We start from the raw sequence: 22,619 nt of genomic DNA, 5'->3' as shown, positions 1-22,619 counted from the left end.
TACACACACACACTTGACAAACACTCTCCACACGATGAAGGAGGCCTGTGAAGGACTGAAGGAGCATGGACATCATCACGGCGTGGCCACACGGTGGACCACTTAGCAGTGACATTTAACATCAGTGGGAAACATTGTCTTTGTCTGGGGGATGAAAAGGCATTAGGCTACGCATCACCTTTAGCTTCTCTCAATGCTAATCTAACATCTACACCTGTTAGCCTATTATTAGCATATAAGCCTATTATTAGCCTGTTAGCCTTTCCCCCAGTCATAGGGGCATTCACCGTCACAAAACACAGCACAACACAACCACAGCACAAACACAATCACAACACAACACAACCAGGCTCCCCCTGCCTCCAGTCACAGTGGCATTCCTCCCTCACATTCATCCCTCACAACACAACACAACACAACACAACACAACCAGGCTCCCCCTGCCTCCAGTCACAGTGGCATTCCTCCCTCACATTCATCCCTCACAACGCAACACAACACAACACAACACAGCACAACCATGCTCCCCCTGCCTCCAGTCACAGTGGCATTCCTCCCTCACATTCATCCCTCACAACACAACACAACACAACACAACACAACCAGGCTCCCCCTGCCTCCAGTCACAGTGGCATTCCTCCCTCACATTCATCCCTCACAACACAACACAACACAACACAACCAGGCTCCCCCTGCCTCCAGTCACAGTGGCATTCCTCCCTCACATTCATCCCTCACAACGCAACACAACACAACACAACACAGCACAACCAGGCTCCCCCTGCCTCCAGTCACAGTGGCATTCCTCCCTCACATTCATCCCTCACAACACAACACAACCAGGCTCCCCCTGCCTCCAGTCAGAGTGGCATTCCTCCCTCACATTCCTCCCTCACATTCATCCCTCACAACACAACACAACACAACCAGGCTCCCCCTGCCTCCAGACACAGTGGCATTCCTCCCTCACATTCATCCCTCACAACACAACCAGGTTGCATCTGAAAAATTCCCTAAATGACTTTTGGAAAGAGAAAACAGATAATACAGTGTGTGTTAACGTTCTGGTATGACCATGCATAGTCTAGTCAGTGACCTTGTCAGCCGTTTGTCTGTGTGTCCGCTCAGCTGTCTTTCTGTCTGTCAGCTAGACCTGCTAAAAGGCTAAACCAATCTGCCAGACACCCCAGGGAAAGAAAAAGGAAGCAGAATGAAAGAGGGAGAAGAGGGAGATGTCTGTGTGTCCTCCCATCTTGCTTTCTGTCTGTTGGCTTGCCCTGCTAAAAGGCTAAACCCATCTGCCAGACACCCCCTGAAAGACAGCAGGCAGAGAGAGAGAGAGAGAGCAACACATATTTATGCTTATTTATTTCCCCTTGTGTACCCTTAACCATTTGTACATCGTTGCAACACTGTATATATACGTAATATGACATTTGTAATGACTTTATTGTATTGAAACTTCTGTATGTGTAATGTTTACCGTTAATTTTTATTGTTTATTTCACTTTTGTATATTATCTACCTTATATTATCTACCTTCCCGTTGTCTGTCAGTTTATCTTTCAGCTAGCCCAGTCAGCCAGACACCCCATGACAAATAGTATAACTAATAACGATAACTAATAACGATAATAATAATATATATATAAAAAATATACAAAAAAAAATAATATATATATATATATATATGTATACAGTGACTTCGGAAAGTATTCAGACCCTTTGACTTTTTCCACACTTTGTTACGTTACAGTCTTATTTTTCCTCATCAATCTACACACAATACCCCACAATGACAAAGCAAAAAATAGTTTTTAGAAATGTTTATAAAACATTTTTTAAAGAACTGAAATATGCATTTCTGCACCTTTGGCAGAAATTACAGCCTTGATTCTTCTTGGGTATGACGCTACAAACTTGCCACACCTGTATTTGGAGAGTTTATCCCATTCCTCTCTGCAGATCCTCTCAAGCTCTGTCAGGCTGGATGGGGAGCGTTGCTGCACAGCAATTTTCAGGTCTCTCCAGAGATGTTCAATCAGGTCCAATCCGGGCTCTGGTTGGGCCACTCAAGGACATTCAGAGACTTCAGAGACCGAAGCCACTCCTGCGTTGTCTTGGCTGTCTGCTTTGGGTAGTTGTCCTTTTGGAAGGTGAACCTCTGCCTCAGTCTGAGGATCTTAGGGCTCTGGAGCAGCTTTTCATCAAGGATCTCTCTGTACTTTGCTTCGTTCATCTCTGCCTCTATCCTGACTAGTCTCCCTGTCCCTGCTGCTGAAAAACATCCCTACAGCATGATGCTGCCACCATCATGCTTCACCGTAGGGATGGTGCCAGGTTTCCCCCAGACGTGGCGCTTGGCATTCAGGCCAAAGAGTTCAATCTTGGTTTCATCAGACCAGAGAACCTTGTTTCTCATGGTCTGAGAGTCTTTAGGTGCCTTTTGGCAAACTCCAAGCAGACTGTCGTGCCTTTTACTGAGGAGCGGCTTCCGTCTGGCCACTCTACCTTAAATGCCTGATTGGTGGAGTGCTGCAGAGACAGTTGTCCTTCTGGAAGGATATCCCATCTCCACAGAGAAACTCTAGAGCTCTGTCAGAGTGACCATCGGGTTCTTGGTCACCTCCCTGACCAAGGCCCTTCTCCCCCGATTGCTCAGTTTGGCCGGGCGGCCAGCTCTAAGAAGAGTTTTAGTGGTTCCAAACTTCTTCCGTTTAAGAATGATGGATGCCACTTTGTTCTTGGGGACCTTCAATGAGGTAGAAATGTTTTGGTACCCTTCCCCAGATCTGTACCTTGACACCATTCTGCCTCTGAGCTCTACAGACAATTCCTTTGACCTTATGGCTGATTTTTGCTCTGACATGCACTGTCAACTGTGGGACCTTATATAGACAGGTGTGTGCCTTTCCGAATCATGTCCAATCAATTGAATTTACCACAGGTGGACTCCAATTAAGTTGTGGAAACATTTCAAGGATGATCAATGGAAACAGGATGCACCTGAGCTCATAGCAACGGGTCTATATGCTTATGTAAATAAAGTTAATAATTCTGTTTTCATAGTTTTATACATTTGCAAAAATGTCTAAAAAGTTTGTCATTATGGGGTATTGTGTCTACATGGAGGAAAAAACATTAATTTTAATTTTAGAATAAGGCTGTGATATAACGAAATGTTGAAAATAATTTCCAAATGCACTGTACATGTAAATAGGGCTGAAATCAGGAATGTAGAAATACTTATGGTAATATACTAGTGGTAATATACAGTATACATGTAAACAGGGGTAATAGTGACCAGTAGCAGGATAAATAGATAAATACAAATGGTAATGGAAATCAATAATCAATGGACAGCAATGTAATGGAATAATACATCTAATCAATAATCATTTTAGCAGCAGCGTAGTTGTGAGTGGGAAAATTAGTTTTTAGCCATTTAACAGTCTTATGGCCAGGGGATAGAAGCTGTTTAGGAGTATGTTGGTCGGAGCATTGATGCACCTGTAGAGTCTGCAGGACGGGAGCATGGAGAACAGTCCATGTCTGGGGTGGCTGGAGTCTTTGGTAATTTTTGTAGCCTTTTTTTAGAGACCTTCTGGCATGTACATCCTGGATGGCTTGGAGCTGGTCCCCAGTGATGCACTGGGCCATCTACACCCTCCGCACGGTGATACAACCAGTCAGGATGCTCTCGATGATGCAGCTGTAAAAGTTCCTAAGGATCTGCCAAATTGTTTCAGCCTCATAACGTAGAAGAAGCCCTGCCTTCTTCATGGCTGTACTGGTGTTAGAGAACCATGTTACTGACCCTATTCACTACGGCCACGTGGATTGTGGATCAGGTTGTTCACGGGCCCTGATTCCAGAAGTCCACGATCAGCTACTTCGTCTTGCTGACATTGAGGGAGAGGTTGTTATCCTGGCACCACACTGCCAGATCTCTGACCTCCCACTACATGCTGTCTCATCGCCATTGGTGACCAGGATAACCACCAACGTGTTGTCAGCAAACTTTATGATGGAGTTAGAGACGTGCGTTTCCACACAGTCGTGGGTGAACAGGGAGTACAAGAAGGGGCTGAGCACGCACCCCTGGGGGCCCCCATGTTGAGGGTCAGCGTGGTGGCGGTGTTGTAGCCTACTCTCACCACCTGGGGGCGGCCATTCATGAAGACCAGGATCCAGTTGCAGAGGGAGTTGTTCAGTCCCAAGGTCCTGAGCTTAGAGATGAGCTTGGAGGGCACTATGTTGCTAAACGCTGTGCCGTAGTAGATGAACACCATTCATACATAGGTATTACTCGTATTTAGGTGGGAGAGGGCAGTGGGGAGTGGAACTGAGATTTTGTCATCTGTGGATCTGATCGAGCTGTATGCAAATTGGAGTTGGTCCAGGAGGTCTGAGAAAGAGAGGGGGGACAGAGACAGAGGGGGGCGATGTGACTTTTCCTCTAACAGATAATTGGTAAACATCCTCTCAGGTTTGAACCAGAGACAGGTTTGAGCCAGAGACAGGTTGGAGCCAGAGACAGGTAGGAGCCAGAGACAGGTAGGAGCCAGAGACAAGTTGGAGTCAGAGACAGATAGGATCCAGATACAAGTAGGAGCCAGAGACAGGTAGAAGCCAGAGACAGGTAGGAGCCAGAGACAGGTTTGAGCCAGAGACAGGTAGGAGCAAGAGACAGGTAGGAGCCAGAGACAGGTAGGAGCCAGAGACAGGTTTGAGCCAGAGACAGGTAGGAGCCAGAAACAGGTAGGAGCAAGAGACAGGTAGGAGCCAGAGACAGGTAGAAGCCAGAGACAGGTTTGAGCCAGAGACAGGTTTGAGCCAGAGACAGGTAGGAGCAAGAGACAGGTAGGAGCCAGAGACAGGTAGGAGCCAGAGACAGGTTTGAGCCAGAGACAGGTAGAAGCCAGAGACAGGTAGGAGCCAGAGACAGGTTTGAGCCAGAGACAGGTAGGAGCAAGAGACAGGTAGGAGCCAGAGACAGGTAGAAGCCAGAGACAGGTAGGAGCCAGAGACAGGTTTGAGCCAGAGACAGGTAGGAGCAAGAGACAGGTAGGAGCCAGAGACAGGTTGGAGCCAGAGACAGGTTTGAGCCAGAAACAGGTTGGAGCCAGAGACAGGTTGGAGCCAGAGACAGGTAGGAGCCAGAAACAGGTTGGAGCCAGAGACAAGTTGACATATCACACAAAGAAAAATAAAAGATCAGGTCACTTCAAAGAAGAAGGATGACATCACTCAGGACTCTCAGATCAGTGCTGTGGAAGTACATCAGCTGACTGTGTCCCAAATGTCACCCTAATCACTTTGTAATGACCTGAAGTTGATCACAGCCCTATGGGTGCCGTTTGGGAAGCATCATGTGCGTTTGTAACAGGGTAAATGCAACGTTGTATGAACTAGAGAATGTACTATACAGTACTTCACATTTAGCATCCCCTTCTCAAGTCAGCCAAAGCCATAGATAAGTGTTTTGAAGTCTCTGAAAGCTTGTATGATATATCTAGAGCCTAGTCTGTGTTGCCACCCAGAGACATGAAAATGCATGTTAGAAGAATAATACATTTTCATAAACATGTCCTTGCATTCACATTCTAAATTGTCTTCATCACGCTTCCATAACCGGAGAACATTGTGTAGAAATTGTTCTGGGGTGTGTTAAAGCTTGTATGGAACCTCTTTATCTTACAATATCCGTTTGAGAAGAATACAAAGATACCAATGCTGTCCTCCATAGCCAAGGTCAGCTCGCAGCAGTGCGAACACAAACTTTAAAATGCAACAGCTTTTCCCTGTGTGTGTGTGTGTGTGTGTGTGTGTGTGTGTGTGTGTGTGTGTGTGTGTGTGTGTGTGTGTGTGTGTGTGTGTGTGTGTGTGTGCATGAGTGTGTGTGTGTGCATGTGTGTGTCTTTAAAATGCACCGGCTTCTCTCTGTGTGAGTTAATGGGAGGTATAGCAGGATCACCTTATGAAATTGCTTATCCCAGTTACTAATAAGCATACACACCTTAAAACGATTACTGTAAAAACTGTTAAATCCACGTGGATTTGAAAAATTGTACGGGTGACATGGATGAGGCAAAATATGGCAAATAGGTCTGGCTCTACAACCAATTGGGAAACGCACTACCAAATTGAGAAATCATGTGACTAAACTGAATGAAAAGAAGAAGATAGTACAATATGAAACAAAGATAAATGATAAAGAATGATAGTAAAAAGATTTGGAATACCTGAAATTAGATTTTGTACAAAAAGGCAAACTCCGCTCCATCATTCATTGATTCAGATGGCTCATTGATCACAAAACCAAGTATTTCAATGATTTTTTTAGCACATTTAGGCATGACATACCATCAACAAATGTTGACTCTACACATCCAAGTACAGTTGCAGTTGGAAGTTTACATACAGTCATGTTGGAGTCATTAAAACTTGTTTTTCAACCACACATTTCTTGTTAACAAACTATAGTTTTGGCAAGTCTTGATGGACGATTACTGAGGATTATAGTGGATGATATTGCCACTCCTATTTGACATAGATTTAATTTAAGAATACTAGAAAGTGTGTGTCCTCAGGCCAGGAGGGAAGCAAAAATGTCCCCCTAACTAAGGATAGTAAAGCCCCCTTTACTGGCTGAAATAACTTACCAATCAGCCTGTTACCAACCCTTTGAAAACTTTAGGAAAAAGTGGTGTTTGACCAGATTCTATTTTGCAGTAAACAAATTAACAGCAGACATTCAACAAGCACGGCACTTACACAAATTACTGATGATTGGCTGAGTGAAATTGATGATAAAAAGATTGTGGGTGCTGTTTTGTTAAACTTCAGTGCAGCTTTTGACAATATCAATCATAGTCTGGAAAAATGTTTGTGTTATGGCTTTACACCCCTGCTGTTTTGTGGATAAGGAGTTACCTGCCTTACAGAACACAAAGGGTGTTCTTTAATCGAAGCCTCTCTTGTATTTGTGAGAGGTGTTGTGTGCACAGAGCTGTCTGTTTGAATGACTGGCACACAGCTCGGACACCCATGCATACCCCACAAAACATGCCACCAAAGGTCTCTTCACAGTCCCAAAGTCTTTGGGAGGTGCACATATCTACATAGAGCCATGACTACATGGAACTCTACTCCACATCAAGTAAAACAAAATATATTTAACCAGGTAGGCCAGTTGAGAACAAGTTCTTATTTACAACTGTTTTAAATAATGTTTTAAATAGTGCAGATGATGATGAGCAAGTAGAGATACTGGGGTGCAAAAGATCAAGAGGGTAAGTAATAATATGGGTATGAGGAAGTCAGGTGTGCTATTTACAGATTGGCAATGTACAGGTACTGTCACGTCCTGACCTGAACTTAGTTCCTTTTTTATGTCTCTATTTTAGTTTGGTCAGGGTGTGAGTTGGGGTGGGCATTCTATGTTTTGTCCTGTGTGTTATATTTCTAGGTGTTTGGCCTGGTATGGTTCCCAATCAGAAGCAGCTGTCAATCGTTGTCTCTGATTGAGAACCATACTTAGGCAGCTTGTTTTCCCACTATGGGTTGTGGGTAGTTATTTTCTGTTTAGTGTGTTTTGCACCTGACGGAGCTGTTTCGGTTGTTCTTTTGTTGCTTGTTTGATAGTGTTCAGTTTTACCATTAAATGATGAACACTTACCACGCTGCACCTTGGTCCTCACCTTCTTCCACCAACGGCCGTGACAGAACTACCCACCACCAAAGGACCAAGCAGCGTGGTGAAAAGGACTCCTGGACAGGTGAGCAGCGCTATCTGGAGTATGAGACAACCTGGGAGGAGATAGAGAGGTGGTCGGTCGACTCAGGGAGAGTGCCGGAGCCCGCCTGGGATTCTCTAGAACAGTGCGAGGAGGGATACCGGAGAATGGAGTAGAACAGTGCGAGGAGGGATACCAGAGAATGGAGTTGGCAACACAAACACGGCTGGCAAGGAATCCCGAGAGGCAGCCCCCAAAAATAATTTGGGTGGAACACACGGGGAGTGTGGCAGAGTCAGGTTGGAGACCTGAGCCAACTCCCCGTGCTCACCATGGCGGGCGTCGTACTGGTCAGGCACCGTGTTATGCGGTGGAGCGCACGGTGTCTCCAGTACGCATTCTTAGCCCAGTGCGCTACATCCCAGCTCCCCGCATCTGCCGGGCTAGAGTTAGGATCCAGCCAGGGCGGATGGTGCCAGCCCTGCTCTCCAGACAGCCAGTGCGTCTCCTCTGGCCAGGATATCCTGCGTCCGCTCTGCGCACTGTGTCTCCCGTGTGTCTGCGTAGCCCAGTGCGTCCTGTGCCTGCGCCCCGCACGTGCTGGGCTAAAATCACCATCCAGCCAGGACGGGTTGTGCAGGCCCTTAGTTCGAGACCTCCAGTGCGCCTCCACAGCCAGGTCTATCCTGTGCCTCCTCCAAGGACCAGGTTGTCTCTCTGTCTCCTCCCTCCAGGTTCTCCCTCCTTTCCGGAGCTGCCAGAGCCACCCGCCAGTCAGAAACTGCCAGAGCCGCCTGTCAGTCAGAAGCTGCCAGAGCCGCCCGTCAGTCAGGAGCTGCCAGAGCCGCCCGTCAGTCAGGAGCTGCCAGAGCTACCCATCAGTCAGGAGCTGCCAGAGTTGCCCTTCACTCCGGAGCTGCCAGAGTCGCCCTTCACACTGGAGCTGCCAGAGTCACCCTTCACTCCGGAGCTGCCTGGGTCTCTCACCTGTCTGGCGCTGCCAGAGACACCCGCCTGTCAGGAGCTACCAGAGCCACCCGTCAGTCAGGAGCTCCAGAGCTGCCCGTCAGTCAGGAGCTGCCAGAGTTGCCCTTTACTCTGGAGCTGCCAGAGTCGCCCTTCACTCTGGAGCTGCCAGAGTCGCCCTTCACTCCGGAGCTGCCAGAGTCTCCCACCTGTCCGGCGCTGCCAGAGACTCCCACCTGTCCGGCGCTGCCAGAGTCTCCCGTCTATTCGGGGCCCGCTGCAAGGGTCCCCACTCCGGGTCTGCGGCGAGGGTCGCCGCTCCAAAGGCGCCACCTAAGTGGGCCAAGACTAAGGTGGAGTGGGGTCCACGTCCTGCGCCAGAGCCGCCACCACGGACAGATACCCACCCAGACCCTCCCCTATGGGTTTAGGTTTTGTGGCCAGAGTCCGCACCTTTGGGAGGGGGGGGCTACTGTCACGTCCTGACCTTAGTTCCTTTTTTATGTCTCGATTTTAGTTTGGTCAGGGCGTGAGTTGGGGTGGGCATTCTATGTTTTGTCCTGTGTGTTATATTTCTAGGTGTTTGGCCTGGTATGGTTCCCAATCAGAGGCAGCTGTCAATCGTTGTCTCTGATTGAGAACCATACTTAGGCAGCTTGTTTTCCCACTATGGGTTGTGGGTAGTTACTTTCTGTTTAGTGTGTTTTGCACCTGACGGAGCTGTTTCGGTTGTTCTTTTGTTGCTTGTTTGATAGTGTTCAGTTTTAACATTAAAATTATGAACACTTACCACACTGCACCTTGGTCCTCACCTTCTTCCACCAACGGCCGTGACAGGTACAGTGATTGGTAAGCTGCTCTGACAGCTGATGCTTAAAGTTAGAGAGGGAGATATCAGACTCCAGCTTCAGAGATTTTTGCAATTCGTTCCAGTCATTGGCAGCAGAGAACTGTAAGGAAAGGCGGCCAAAGGAAGTGTTGGCTTTGGGGATGACCAGTGCAATATACCTGCTGGTGCGTGTGCTACGGGGGGGTGTTGCTATGGTCACCAGTGAGCTGAGATAAGGTGGGGCTTTACCTAGCAAAGACTTATAGATGACCCGGAGCCAGTGGGTTTGGCAACGGATATGTAGTGAGGGCCAGCCAACGAGAGCATATAGGTCAGGGTGGGGAGTAGTATATGGGGCTTTGGTGATAAAACGGAGATCACTGTGATAGACTACATCTAGTTAGCTGAGTAGAGTGTTGGGGGCTATTTTGCAAATGACATCGCCGAAGTCAAGGATCGTCAGGATAGTCAGTTTTACGAGGGTATGTTTGGAGGCATGAGTGAAAGAGGCTTTGCTGCAAAATAGAAAGACGATTCTAGATAAAATGTTGGATTGGAGATGCTTAATGTGAGTCAGGAAGATGAGTTTACGGTCTAACCAGACCCCTAGGTATTTATAGTTGTCCACATATTCTAGGTCAGAACCGTCCTGAGTAGTAATGCTAGTCGGGCGGGAGGGTGCGGGCAGCGATCGGATGAAGAGCAAGCACTTAGTTTTACTAGCATTTAAAATCAATTGGAGACCACGGAAGAAGTGTTATATGGCATTGAAGTTCGTTTGGAGGTTTTTTAGCACAGTGTCCAAAGAAGGGCCAGATGTATACAGAATGGTGTCATCTGCATAGAGATGAATCAGACAATCACCAGCAGCAAGAGCGACATCATTGAGTCTGCCGATGAGAATGTGATAATTGACAGAGTCAAAAGCCTTGGCCAGGTCGATGAATACGGCTACACAGCACTGTGTTTTATCGATGGCGGTTATGATATCGTTTAGGACCTTGAGCGTGGCTGAGGTCCATCCATGATCAGGCTTGAAAACCTCATGCAAGCAGTAAAATTAGATTTAAAAAACAGATAAAAATACACGTTATGGAACAGCGGGGACTGTGAAGCAACACAAACAGAGGCACAGACACATGCATACAAACACACGATAACATGCGCATTATACACACACGTACACATGTATGTTCTTTTATAGATATGTGGTGGAGTAAAAGCCTGAGGGTACACACTTAATATGTTGTAAAATCTGTTATGAATGTATTGTAACGTTTTAAACCCTGTATAACTGCTGTAATTCTGCTGGACCAAAGGAAGATGAAGGCAGCTAATGGGGATCCATAACAAATACATGTGCACCACAGGCAAGTTGTTGATTTTAAACACAAAAACGCAAGCACGCATCGCACACACACTCATGCACAGACGCACACTCACACACACGGCAGGAAAGTGGACCTGAAGAGAGAGCGGTACTGACCCATCTCTCTCTGAAGGCCATGAATGGGACAACAATGTTTTCAATCTGAGATGAACAATTCTACACATAGGATATATTGTAACATTGCTCTTAAAGATTTAGGATGTTATCATCTTTCGCTCTTTCCTTCTATACCTCTCTTTCTATTCCTTTTCTTCCTGTCACTGGGGGGGATTAATTGGAACGGATTAAGAAAAGGATGAAGTCGAAGGAGAGAAAGAAGTTAAGTAATGGAGAGGTTAGGAAGGTGAGGGGGTTTGTGAATATGTCTGTGTTTGGTTCACAGTGTTATTTCAGACACACGCACGCACACACACACACACACACACACACACACACACACACACACACACACACACACACACACACACACACACACACACACACACACACACACACACACACACACACACACACACACACACACACACACACACACACACACACACGCACGCACACACACACACCAGCCTAGAGAAATAATGATCGTTACAGCTATTCAATTCCTTCCAGGCTCCTGAAAAATATACTGCGCTGAAAAAGGAGTTTAATTTGTTCACCTAAATGCATTGGTAAGAGATACAAATCCAACTGTACCCTTGAGGAATACAATCCTGTCATTCAGGTGATGGAGAGATAGGGTTGTGAATGATGCACGTGTAAAACAGCATGCTTTGGACGGACACAGATGCACAGTAAATGTCAAGGACAACAGAGAGTTGTGGTCTCTGTGTGCCAAGACCTCTATCCAACAGTCTAAGAGTGTCGATTTGTCCAAGTGTGTGTGTTTGTGTGTGTGTGTGTGTGGGTGTGTTTGTGTGTGTGTGTGTGTGTGTGTGTGTGTGTGTGTGTGTGTGTGTGTGTGTGTGTGTGTGTGTGTGTGTGTGTGTGTGTGTGTACATGCTAGTGTGTGTGTGCGTTTGTGCACGTGTGTTTGCCAAGTTTTCGGGCTTATAATTGCATTTTGTGTTATATGTTTTACACTAAATTCAAATCTTCTCTAACCTTGTATTATAGTTAGACAACATAATCAGTACACTGTCCCACCATTCTCTCTCTCAGTCAACACAGTGAGGGTGGCCTGACAGCTGGTTAGACTGTGTTGACTAGGAATGTCTGGAGAGAAGACAGGGATCAATCTGAAAAACCCTGTCTAGTCATGACCTTTACAATGACAGAGGGAGGGAGGGAGGGAGGGAGGGAGGGAGGTAGGTAGGTAGGCAGCAGGCAGGCAGGCAGGCAGGCAGGCAGGCAGGCAGGCAGGGAGGGAGGGAGGGAGGGAGGGAGGGAGGGAGGGAGGGAGGGAGGGAGGGAGGGAGGGAGGGAGGGAGGGAGGGAGGGAGGGAGGGAGGGAGGGAGGGAGGGAGGGAGGGAGGGAGGGAAGAGGGGTATTGAGGGAGAGAGGGAGAGAGAAAGAGAGAGAGAGAGAGATACAGAGAAAGAGAAAGAGAAAGAAGGAGATCAACAGGAGCACAGAGTGGAATAAAGCACATGAGAAGAAAGGAAAGAAGAGAGGGATGAATGAGTGATGAGGAATATCTGAAGGAGTGTTTCAAAGAAAGAAAGGACAGAGCTTGTCCTCTAACGCAGCCTCAGCAACTGTTGCTATAGTGACTGACTCAGAAGTTCGGAGGGGTGGGGGGGAAACAGACAAAAGAGAATGCCTGCTATTAACTTGTTATGGCTGCAATCCCGTTAACGGGATAATTGTCATCAACAACCGCTGAATAGCATAGTGCTACATTCAATGAATATTACAAAAAATCGTTTACCTTTGATGATCTTTGGATGTTTTCACTCACGAGACTCCCAGTTACACAACAAATGTTCCTTTTGTTCCATAAAAGATTATTTACATATCCAAAATACCTCCGTTTGTTTGGCGCGTTATGTTCAGAAATCCACAGGAAAGAGCGGTCAAATTCCAAATAGTTTCCATAATGTCCACAGAAACATGTTGTCGTGTCTTTGGCTATGCCGGATTAATTGCTAAGACATGCTTTTCTATAAAAATAATTTATCCGTAATTAATATCACCTGATTGAGCTAATCATGTAAATGTAATTAACTAGAGAGTCGGGCACCACAAAATAATATTTATAGAGTTGTTATCTTCCGAATAAACTGTTAAAGATCTAGTAATATTTTACATCAATAGCAGTCAATATCAATCGTCATCGTACTTCAGTCTCATAATCGGAAAGTTGTAACTACTTGGTTATCTGCAAGAACCCTGGCTAACAAGTTTAATCAGAAATACAAAATTGGGTTTAATTATTTATTTACTAAATACCTAACTAATCACACAGAATTCACATACACATAATTAAATCATAACTTGATTACAAATTACGTCATAAAGGAAAATGACAGCTTGTTACACAAAGGAAAAGAGGCTGGGTTGAGTGAAAGAGCGAGAGACTGAGGAACAAAGGAAAAAGCTGTGCTATCATAAATACAGTATCTTATGCATTCCAAATTACCGCCCATTTGGAAAAGGAAAATGCAATAAATATTTACTAGGTTGGTGGTAGATGGAAGACCGTGTTGCCAAACCGAGTCCTCTGTCCTTTGAAGAATGTCTCTGGTGGTCACTTGGATAAGTTGGAGTAACGTCGTTGTGTGGTAGATGGGATACTCTGTCTGTTCCTTCCTAACCTGCGTTTGCAGCTGCAGTCGCTAACTCACGACAGAGGTATCACTTCTGTCGTGAATAAGAGTTCAAAGTTCATACATTCGCAACCAAAGCTCATGCTGATGTTGGCTTCGTTCAGTAGTTTTTTTCTGAACCATTCTGACATAGGACTGTCATCCTACCTCATTGGAACAGGAAGTTCTATTGTCGTCAAGGGCTTATATAGGAAGGGAGAGGAGGGTGTGTTTGAAAAGTTTTATAGCCCTTTTCCCTTCATTGATTGAAAACCCAAAATGTCACATCATTGATTGAAAACCCAAAATGTCACATTTTAGAAGCTAAAATCACATTTCATCCCATCACAAATAATTTCATATTCAAACATTGTTTGGATTACCAGAATATAGTTAATTGCCCCCCCACATTCTGACGTTCCCAGAATCTCTATGTTATCCAAAGGTTTTGCAAATGTAACCTTAGTAGGGTAGAGAGAGGAAAAAGGGGGGAAAAGGTATTTAATGACTGTCATAAACCTACCCCCCAGGCCAACGTCATGACAATGTCAAAGTTTTTTATAATCAATCCTCAGGTTGTTTTTAAAATATATAATCGATAATAAATATCAACCGCAAATGTCTTATTCAGTAGGAGAGGGAAAAGCAATGGCTGTCCAAACACAGTTGCACGAGCAAAACTCATGCGACCACTTGACGCGATGTTATCGTTCTGGCTCATTTTTCAAAATAAAAGCCTGAAACTATGTCTGAAGACTGTTGACACCTTGAGGAAGCGATAGGAAAGGGAATCTGGTTGATATCCCTTTAAATGGAGTAAAGGAAGGCTATGGAACATGGAGTTTTCAAAATAGAAGCCACTTCCTAATTTGATTTTCCTCAGGGTTTTGCCTGCAATATCAATTATGTTATAATCACAGATAATAATTTGAAAGTTTTGGCAACTTTAGAGTGTTTTCTATCCAATACTAATAATAATATGCATATATTAGCAACTGAGACTGAGGAGCTGGCCGTTTACAATGGGAACCTTTTCATCCAAGCTGCTGGGGCGGCAGGGTAGCCTAGTGGTTCAAAACGCATCATTCACCCACGTTTCATCAAAATCAGGTCAGTGCTGTCTTAGATATCGAGTGTGACTAACATATGAACAAACACACTAACGTACTAACAGATGGAGACGGATCCACATCCCCTCCCCGATTTCATTGTGGGGGACAACAAAAGCAAAGGCTGTGATTTTTAACAGTGATGCATTTCATCCTCATTCTTTCTGTCTCGTTGTGTGTTTCTGTGTTGTTTGGTTATTTCACGCCTGCCAAGTCAGAAGCACAATGCCTCCGTGTTTATCATGGTGTCACTAACAAGTGAATCTCACTGCATTCTGGTTATTAACACACACACAGGCAAGTACACACATGCGCGCGCACACATGTGCACGCACGCAAACACACACACAAACACACACATCCTCCAAATCTTTAAGTAATTCATGGTGTCCTGTATTTGTTATATACTCTCAACAAGCTCTCACAGTCTCACGTCAGAATTAGACGTTCATCCATGTTTCTCAAACGTCAAATTTCAAAGTTGTTCCAAACGACAAATTTCAGTGTTTTAACTGAGCAAGAGGACAAGTACATTAGTGTCTGGTTTGATAAACAGAAGTCTTACAAGTCCTCAACTGGCACCTTCATTAAATAGTACCTATTATTCTCTGTTTGGTTAGGTCAGGGTGTCACGACTTCTACCGAAGGTAACTCCTCTCCCTGTTCGGGCGGCGCTCGGCGCGCTCGGCGCTCGGCGCTCGGCGCTCGGCGCGCTCGGCGCTCGGCGCGCTCGGCGCTCGGCGCTCGGCGTCGCCGGTTTACTAGCCGCTACCGATCCCCTTTTCCTTTTCTGGTTGTTTTGTCTGTGTTCCTTTTCACACCTGGTTTCAATTGCTTTTATTTCTGTGTGTATATAGGGCACCTGTTGCCTGCCTTAATTCGTGCAGGATTAAGCTTGTGGGTATTTGCGTTCGATTATCTATGCTGTTTATTGTTTTCGCTATTACGTACGTGTATGTAGTGTCGGAACTGTGGTTGTTCCTCCGTGTATTGACACGAGTTTCTGTTCCTTCGAGAGCGTAGTTTTGGATTTTCATCTGTGCCAATTGTGTATTGGTGGACTATGTGTGTATATATGTATGTATACATATATCTATATTAAACACGCTTCTCAGAAATCCCTGCTCTCCTGCGCCTGACTCCTACACCTCTCACCGAGACGCACCTTATCACACAGGGTGTGACTCGGGTGGGAAAGTCTATGTTTTCTATTTCTTTGTTTTTGGTCATGTGTGGTTCTCAATCAAAGGAAGCTGTCAATCGTTGTCTCTGTTTGGGGATGATATATAAGTTGTCATTTTCCTTTTGGGTTTTGTGGGATCTTGTTTTCTGTTTCGTGTCTGTACCTGACAGAAATGTGGGCTTTTGTTTTCACTTTGTTATTTTGTTTGAGTGTTTTTTTTTAAATAAAAATGATGAACACTTTCCACGCTGCGCCTTGGTCTACTCATTCTGACAACGAGAGCCGTTACATTGAGACTGGTGTTTGCGGGTACTATTTAATGAAGCTGCCAGTTGAGGACTAGTGAGGTGTCTGTTTCTCAAACTAGATGTACTTGTCCTCTTGCTCAGTTGTGCACCGGGGCCTCCCACTCCTCTTTCTAGTTTGCACTGTTCTGTGAAGGGAGTAGTACACAGCATTGGACAAGATCTTCAGTTTCTTGGCAATTTCTCGCATGGAATGGCCTTAATTTCTCAGGACAAGAATAGACTGTTGAGTTTCAGAAGAAAGTTATTTGTTTCAGGCTATTTTGAGGCTGTAATCGAACCTACAAATGCTGATGGTCCAGATACTAAACTAGTCTAAGGAATGCCAGTTTTATTGCTTCTTTAATTAGAACAACAGTTTTCAGCTGTGCTAACATGATTGCATAAGGGTTTTCTAATGATCAATTAGTCTTTTAAAATGATCAACTTGGATTAGCTAACACAACGTGCCATTGGAGTGCCATTGGAACACAGGAGTGATGGTTGTTGATAATGGGCCAATGTACGCCTATGTAGACATTCCATTAATAAATCATTTTATGGCTAGACATCCCGCTAGCGGTGGTAATTCAAATAAATAACTGGAGGTCGCACAATTCAAATAAATAATCATACAAATTATGGATATTAACTTCTTGACGCCCGTTGAATTGCAGCGCGCCAAATTCAAATTAAATTACTAAACATATTTAATTTTCATTAAATCACAAGTGCAATATAGCAAAACACAGTTTAGCTTGTTGTTAATCCACTTGGTGTGTCAGATTTCAATAAAGCTTTTCGGCGAAAGCATAACAAGCGTTTATGTAAGAACATCTCTCTCAGTAGACAAAATATTACAAACACCTAGCAGCCAAGTAGATTGGTCACGAAAGTCAGAAAAGCAATAGATTAAATCGCTTACCTTTGATGATCTTCGGATGTTTTCACTCACGAGACTCCCAGCTACACAATAAATGTTCCTTTTGTTCCATAAAGATTATTTTTATATCCAAAATACCTCAATTTGTTTGGCGCGTTATGTTCAGAAATCCAAAGGCGCGAGCGTTCACGACAACGCAGACGAAAATTCCAAATAGTATCCGTAATGTCCACAGAAACATGTCAAACGTTTTTTATTAACAATCCTAAGGTTGTTTTTAAAATATATAATCGATAATATATCAACCAGGTCTGTCGCTTTTTCAATAGGAGAGGGAGAGACAATGGCTGCCCCACTCTGTTGCGCAAGCAAAACTCATGCGAACACCCAGCTATCCACTGACGCAATGACATCTTTCTCGTTCATTTTCAAAATAAAAGCCTGAAACTATGTCTAAAGAGGGTTGACACCTTGAGGAAGCGATAGGAAAAGGAATGAGGTTGATATCCCTTTAAATGGAGCGAAGGCAGGCTATGGAACATGGAGCTTTCAAAATAGAAGCCGCTGCCTGGTTTGATTTTCCTCAGGTTTTCGCTTGCAATATCAGTTCTGTTATACTCACAGACAATATTTTGACAGTTTTGGAAACCTTAGAGTGTTTTCTATCATAATCTGAATTATATGCATATTATAGTTTCTGGGCCTGTGAAATAGGCAGTTTCAAATGGGTATGTTTTTTGGCCAAAAACGAAAATCCTGCCGTCTACACTCAATAAGTTAAACATTTAGGTACATATTGTTATGCGCGTGAGTGAGGACCCAAAAGCGGTTTAACAAAAACAGAGTTCTTTAATGTCGAAACACAGGTAAGACATAGATCCTCTTCAAATGTATATGATGGCAAAATAAACAACCCGCAGAGAGGGCGACAAATGAAACATAAAGTCCTTCTGAATATCACAGAAGAGTTCCCCTTCTAGCAGCAGAGGAGAATAGCTGGGTTAGAGTCCCCTTCTAGCAGCAGAGGGGATTAGCTGGGTTGTAGAGGACAGAGGTACCTGATCACACGTAGCCTCAGATGAACAGGCAGATTCCGACAGGACAGGACAAGGTTGAAGCAAACAAGACGATAGTTTGGTTCTGGCATGAGAAACTCAAACGAGAATCTGACAAAGACAGAAGCAGGAACAGAGAGAGAAATAGAGACCTAATCAGAGGGAAAAAAGGGAACAGGTGGGAAAAGGGTGAACGAGGTAGTTAGAGAAGATAAGGAACAGCTGGGGGAAGGAGGGGAAGAGAAGGTAACCTAATACGACCAGCAGAGGGAGACAGGGTGAAGAGAAAGAACAGGAACAAGACATAATATGACAATACATGACACATATAAGTGTCTTATATCGTTTGAAAGCTTAATTTCTTGTTAATCTAATTGCACTGTCCAATTCACAGTAGCTATTACAGTGAAAACATGCCATGTAATTGTTTGACGACAGCGCCCCACATCAAAATATTTTTCTTCCGGCACAAGTTTCATAAATTCACAAATAGCGATTAAATATTCAATTACTTTTTGATAATCTTCCTCTGATTTGTCATCCAAAGGGTCCCAGCTACAACATGTAGTGTCATTATGTTAGATAAAATCCTTCTTTATATACAAAAAGTCAGTTTAGTTGGTGTCATCGATATGAGTATTCCACTAGTTCAACATGCAGAGAATGGAATCCCAAAAATATACCCCTAAACTTTGTTTCAACAAGTCAAAATACTACTCCTCAGATACCCTAAAATGTAACCAAGCTATGTAATTTGTTACGGAAAGAAGTATGTTCAATGGGAAACCGATTTTAGCAGGTGCGTCGTGTCTTCATGGTGCGCACAAACACACATTTCCAAGACTATGTCCCTGTACTAAAACTGATATGTCTTATTCGTTTTTGAAGTTACAAGCCTATAACCTTGAACATAGACTGCTGATACCCTGTGGAAGCATTTGGAATTGCATTCAGGGAGCTAATTTTCAATATGACCTTATACTTGGCATTCTAAGAGGATGGTTTCTCTCGCCATCAATCAGGTTGGTTTTTCTTTGGATTTTCTCCTACCGTGTCTATTATGTTATATTCTCCTACATTATTTTAACATTTCTACAAACTTCAAAGTGTTTTCTTTCCAATGGTACCAATGATATGCATATTATGGCTTCAGGGCCTGAGCAACAGGAAGTTTACTTTGGACACGTCATTCAGGCTTAAATTGAGGAAAAAAAGGGGCCTAGCTCTACAATAGTCAATTGCAACATTAACAATGTCTACACTGTATTTCTGATCAATTTGATGTTATTTTAATGGACAAAAAAATGGCTTTTCTTTCAAAAACAAGGACATTTCTAAGTGACCCCAACATTTTGAACGGTAGTGTACATACAGTGCATTCGGAAAGTTATCATTCTAAAAAGGAATAAATAAACAATTTTCCTGATCAATCTACACACAATACCTCATAATGACAAATGTAACTCTAAATATTCATAGGACAACCACGCTCAACCAAGCTCTAAGAAACATATGGTTCTCAGAACATTATGTGCTAGCTGGGAAGTTAGAGGATAGGCACAGAGGAGTGATTAAACTGAAGCCAAGCCAACACTACAGAGTCACGCCTCACCTTCAGTGCTCAGAATACTTCAGTATTCATCAGTTTCCACTAGCGTCATCAAATCTTGACCGTTGTCACACACTGCATGAATTGTCCACAAGTACAACACATCCTCAATGTCTGAGGAACATTAAGCACAGCTATGGTTCACAGACCTCCACTTGAAATGTGAGTCATAGCCTGCTTGTGTGTGTTTGACATTTGTGTCTCTCAGTCTAAGGCGAGTAATTGCGTCTCAGGGGGGCGTGTTGATGATAAATCACTCCAAGGTACCTCTCTATGACATCATTGTGACATCACTACGACCTGGATGACAGCTGGTGACACGTATGGAAAGATCACTTCTAGACAATATCTCTGAAACGTGACAACCTCAGTTGTTGAGCAGTCAAACAGTATTTGTTCAAATCCATCAAACAGAATGTAATCAAAAACATATCACGTTCCTCCATCAGATTTTTAAGAATTCATAATTCAAAACTATTTAGCTACATTACAACGAAGAAGGAACAAGTAAGAGCAAAATAATGTTCAGGAGTCCTTTAGGACCTTATAAGTCTCTGCTATGGCACTGACACACACAAACACACAACGTTCAACAGCAACTGGTAAAGAGAAGAGGGATGGATGGCCAGACAGAAGGAGGGGGAGTTTCTCTTCCTCCCCTCTCCTCCAACACCAATCCTACCATGCTGTCCACCGGTTGGGGCCGGATGAGGACATTAAAACCAGATTAATTATCTCCTGAAATAACTTAATGTCAGCGTATCGCCTCTCCTATCCCAGCAGGACAGGACAGATGAACACACACACACACGCACATGCACACACACACACACACATGCACACACAACCCACACACACACACTCTCTCTCCAAGCAGCTCAGGACCAGCTGAAGTAGCTCTTAAAGATTCATTTCTTTCACATTAGATAAAGTCTACTGCCAGCCCGTAAACATTCTGGAACTGATCTCTGTTTACTCACTCTGCTTCTGGACTGAAAAACACAGAGATTAAGCTGTCAAATGTGTGTATGTGTGTGTGTGCATGTGCGTGTGCGTGTGCGTGTGTGTGTGTGTGTGTGCATGTGTGTGTCCATGTGCGTGTGAGAGAGAGAGAGCGTTTATCCTTTCTATGACAGAACAAAATTGAATTATCACCAAGTACTTCAGATATTGTTCCATGTAAAGCCGACTTCTCTGAAAATGTACTTCTTTCATTCAGAGCCATTCTGAATGTAAACGGTCCCCAAGAATGACAAATCCTAATAGAACAACAGAATAGTACTCTCTAACAATTAGCGGTTTAACAAGGGTTCTTCTAAGATCCTCAAAGTTCTTCATAGAACCTTAGGTTTCTTGGCACTGAAAAATCCAAGAAAAGGTGTCACGTTGTAAAAATGATTGGAAACAGTCACAGGAATTTGTAATAAGGGGGTTTAATATACCAAAATATACAACATCCCATGCTGTCTGTTCACACTGCTATGCTTTATCTTGGCCAAGTCGCAGTTGTAAATGAGAACTTGTTCTCAACTTGCCTACCTGGTTAAATAAAGGTGAAATAAAAAATCTAATGAAAAGGCACTGGGACGAAGCCCTAAACAAACACACACACAAAAACACAGAGATGTAACCCAAACAAAAGAGCGAGGTAAAACCTCTAATAAATACACAGGATGAGACCCGTGGTACACTACACGGGAACAATAACTGACAAGACGATGGTGTACAGAAGACACATATATACAATTACTAATTAGGGGAATGGGAATCAGGTGTGAGTAATGAGACAGTTCAGTGACGCCTTAGAAGGCCGGAGTTGTTGCAGCTGCCGAAGTTGCGGCGGCGTCTGAGAGATTAGTTGCGGCTGCGTCGGACGGGCCAGTTGAAGCTGCTGAAGTTGTGGAGCGTCGGACGGGCCAGTTGAAGCTGATGAAGTTGTGGAGCGTCGGACGGGCCAGTTGAAGCTGATGAAGTTGTGGAGCGTCGGACGGGCCAATTGAAGCTGATGAAGTTGCGGCGGCGTCGGACAGGCCAGCTGCCGAAGTTGCGGTGGCGTCGGACAGGCCAGTTGCAGCTGCCGAAGTTGTGGGGCATCGGACGGGCCAGTTGCAGTTGTCGAAGTTGTGGTGGCATCGGACGGACCAGTTGCAGTTGCCGAAGTTGTGGTGGCATCGGACAGGCCAGCTGCCGAAGTTGCGGTGGCGTCGGACAGGCCAGTTGCAGCTGCCAAAGTTGTGGGGCATCGGACGGGCCAGTTGCAGTTGCCGAAGTTGTGGTGGCATCGGACGGACCAGTTACAGTTGCCGAAGTTGTGGTGGCATCGGCCGGGCCAGTTGCAGTTGCCGAAGTTGTGGTTGCATCGGATGGGCCAGTTGCAGTTGCCGAAGTTGTGCTGGCGTCGGACGGGCCAGTTGCAGTTGCCGAAGTTGTGGTTGCATCGGACGGGCCAGTTGCAGTTGCCGAAGTTGTGGTGGTGTCGGACGGGCCAGTTCCAGTTGCAGTCGCCCAATTTTTCAGTTTTTGATTTGTTAAAAAAGTTTGAAATATCCAATAAATGTTGTTCCACTTCATGATTGTGTCCCACTTGTTGTTGATTCTTCACAAAAAAATACAGTTTTATATCTTTATGTTTGAAGCCTGAAATGTGGCAAAAGGTCGCAAAGTTCAAGGGGGCCGAATACTTTCGCAAGGCACTGTACATGTATATATATATATTTTTTTTCAAAAGACCAACCGACCAACCAAAAAAACGACCAAACAATCGAGCAACTCACAAAAACAACCAACTGACCAACCAACGGATCAACCAACAATTCCAAATTCTTGC

This window comes from Oncorhynchus clarkii, chromosome 14 (genome assembly GCF_045791955.1).
Source record: "Oncorhynchus clarkii lewisi isolate Uvic-CL-2024 chromosome 14, UVic_Ocla_1.0, whole genome shotgun sequence".
NCBI classification, from domain to species: Eukaryota; Metazoa; Chordata; class Actinopteri; order Salmoniformes; family Salmonidae; genus Oncorhynchus; species Oncorhynchus clarkii.
This window is presented reverse-complemented; position numbering follows the sequence as displayed.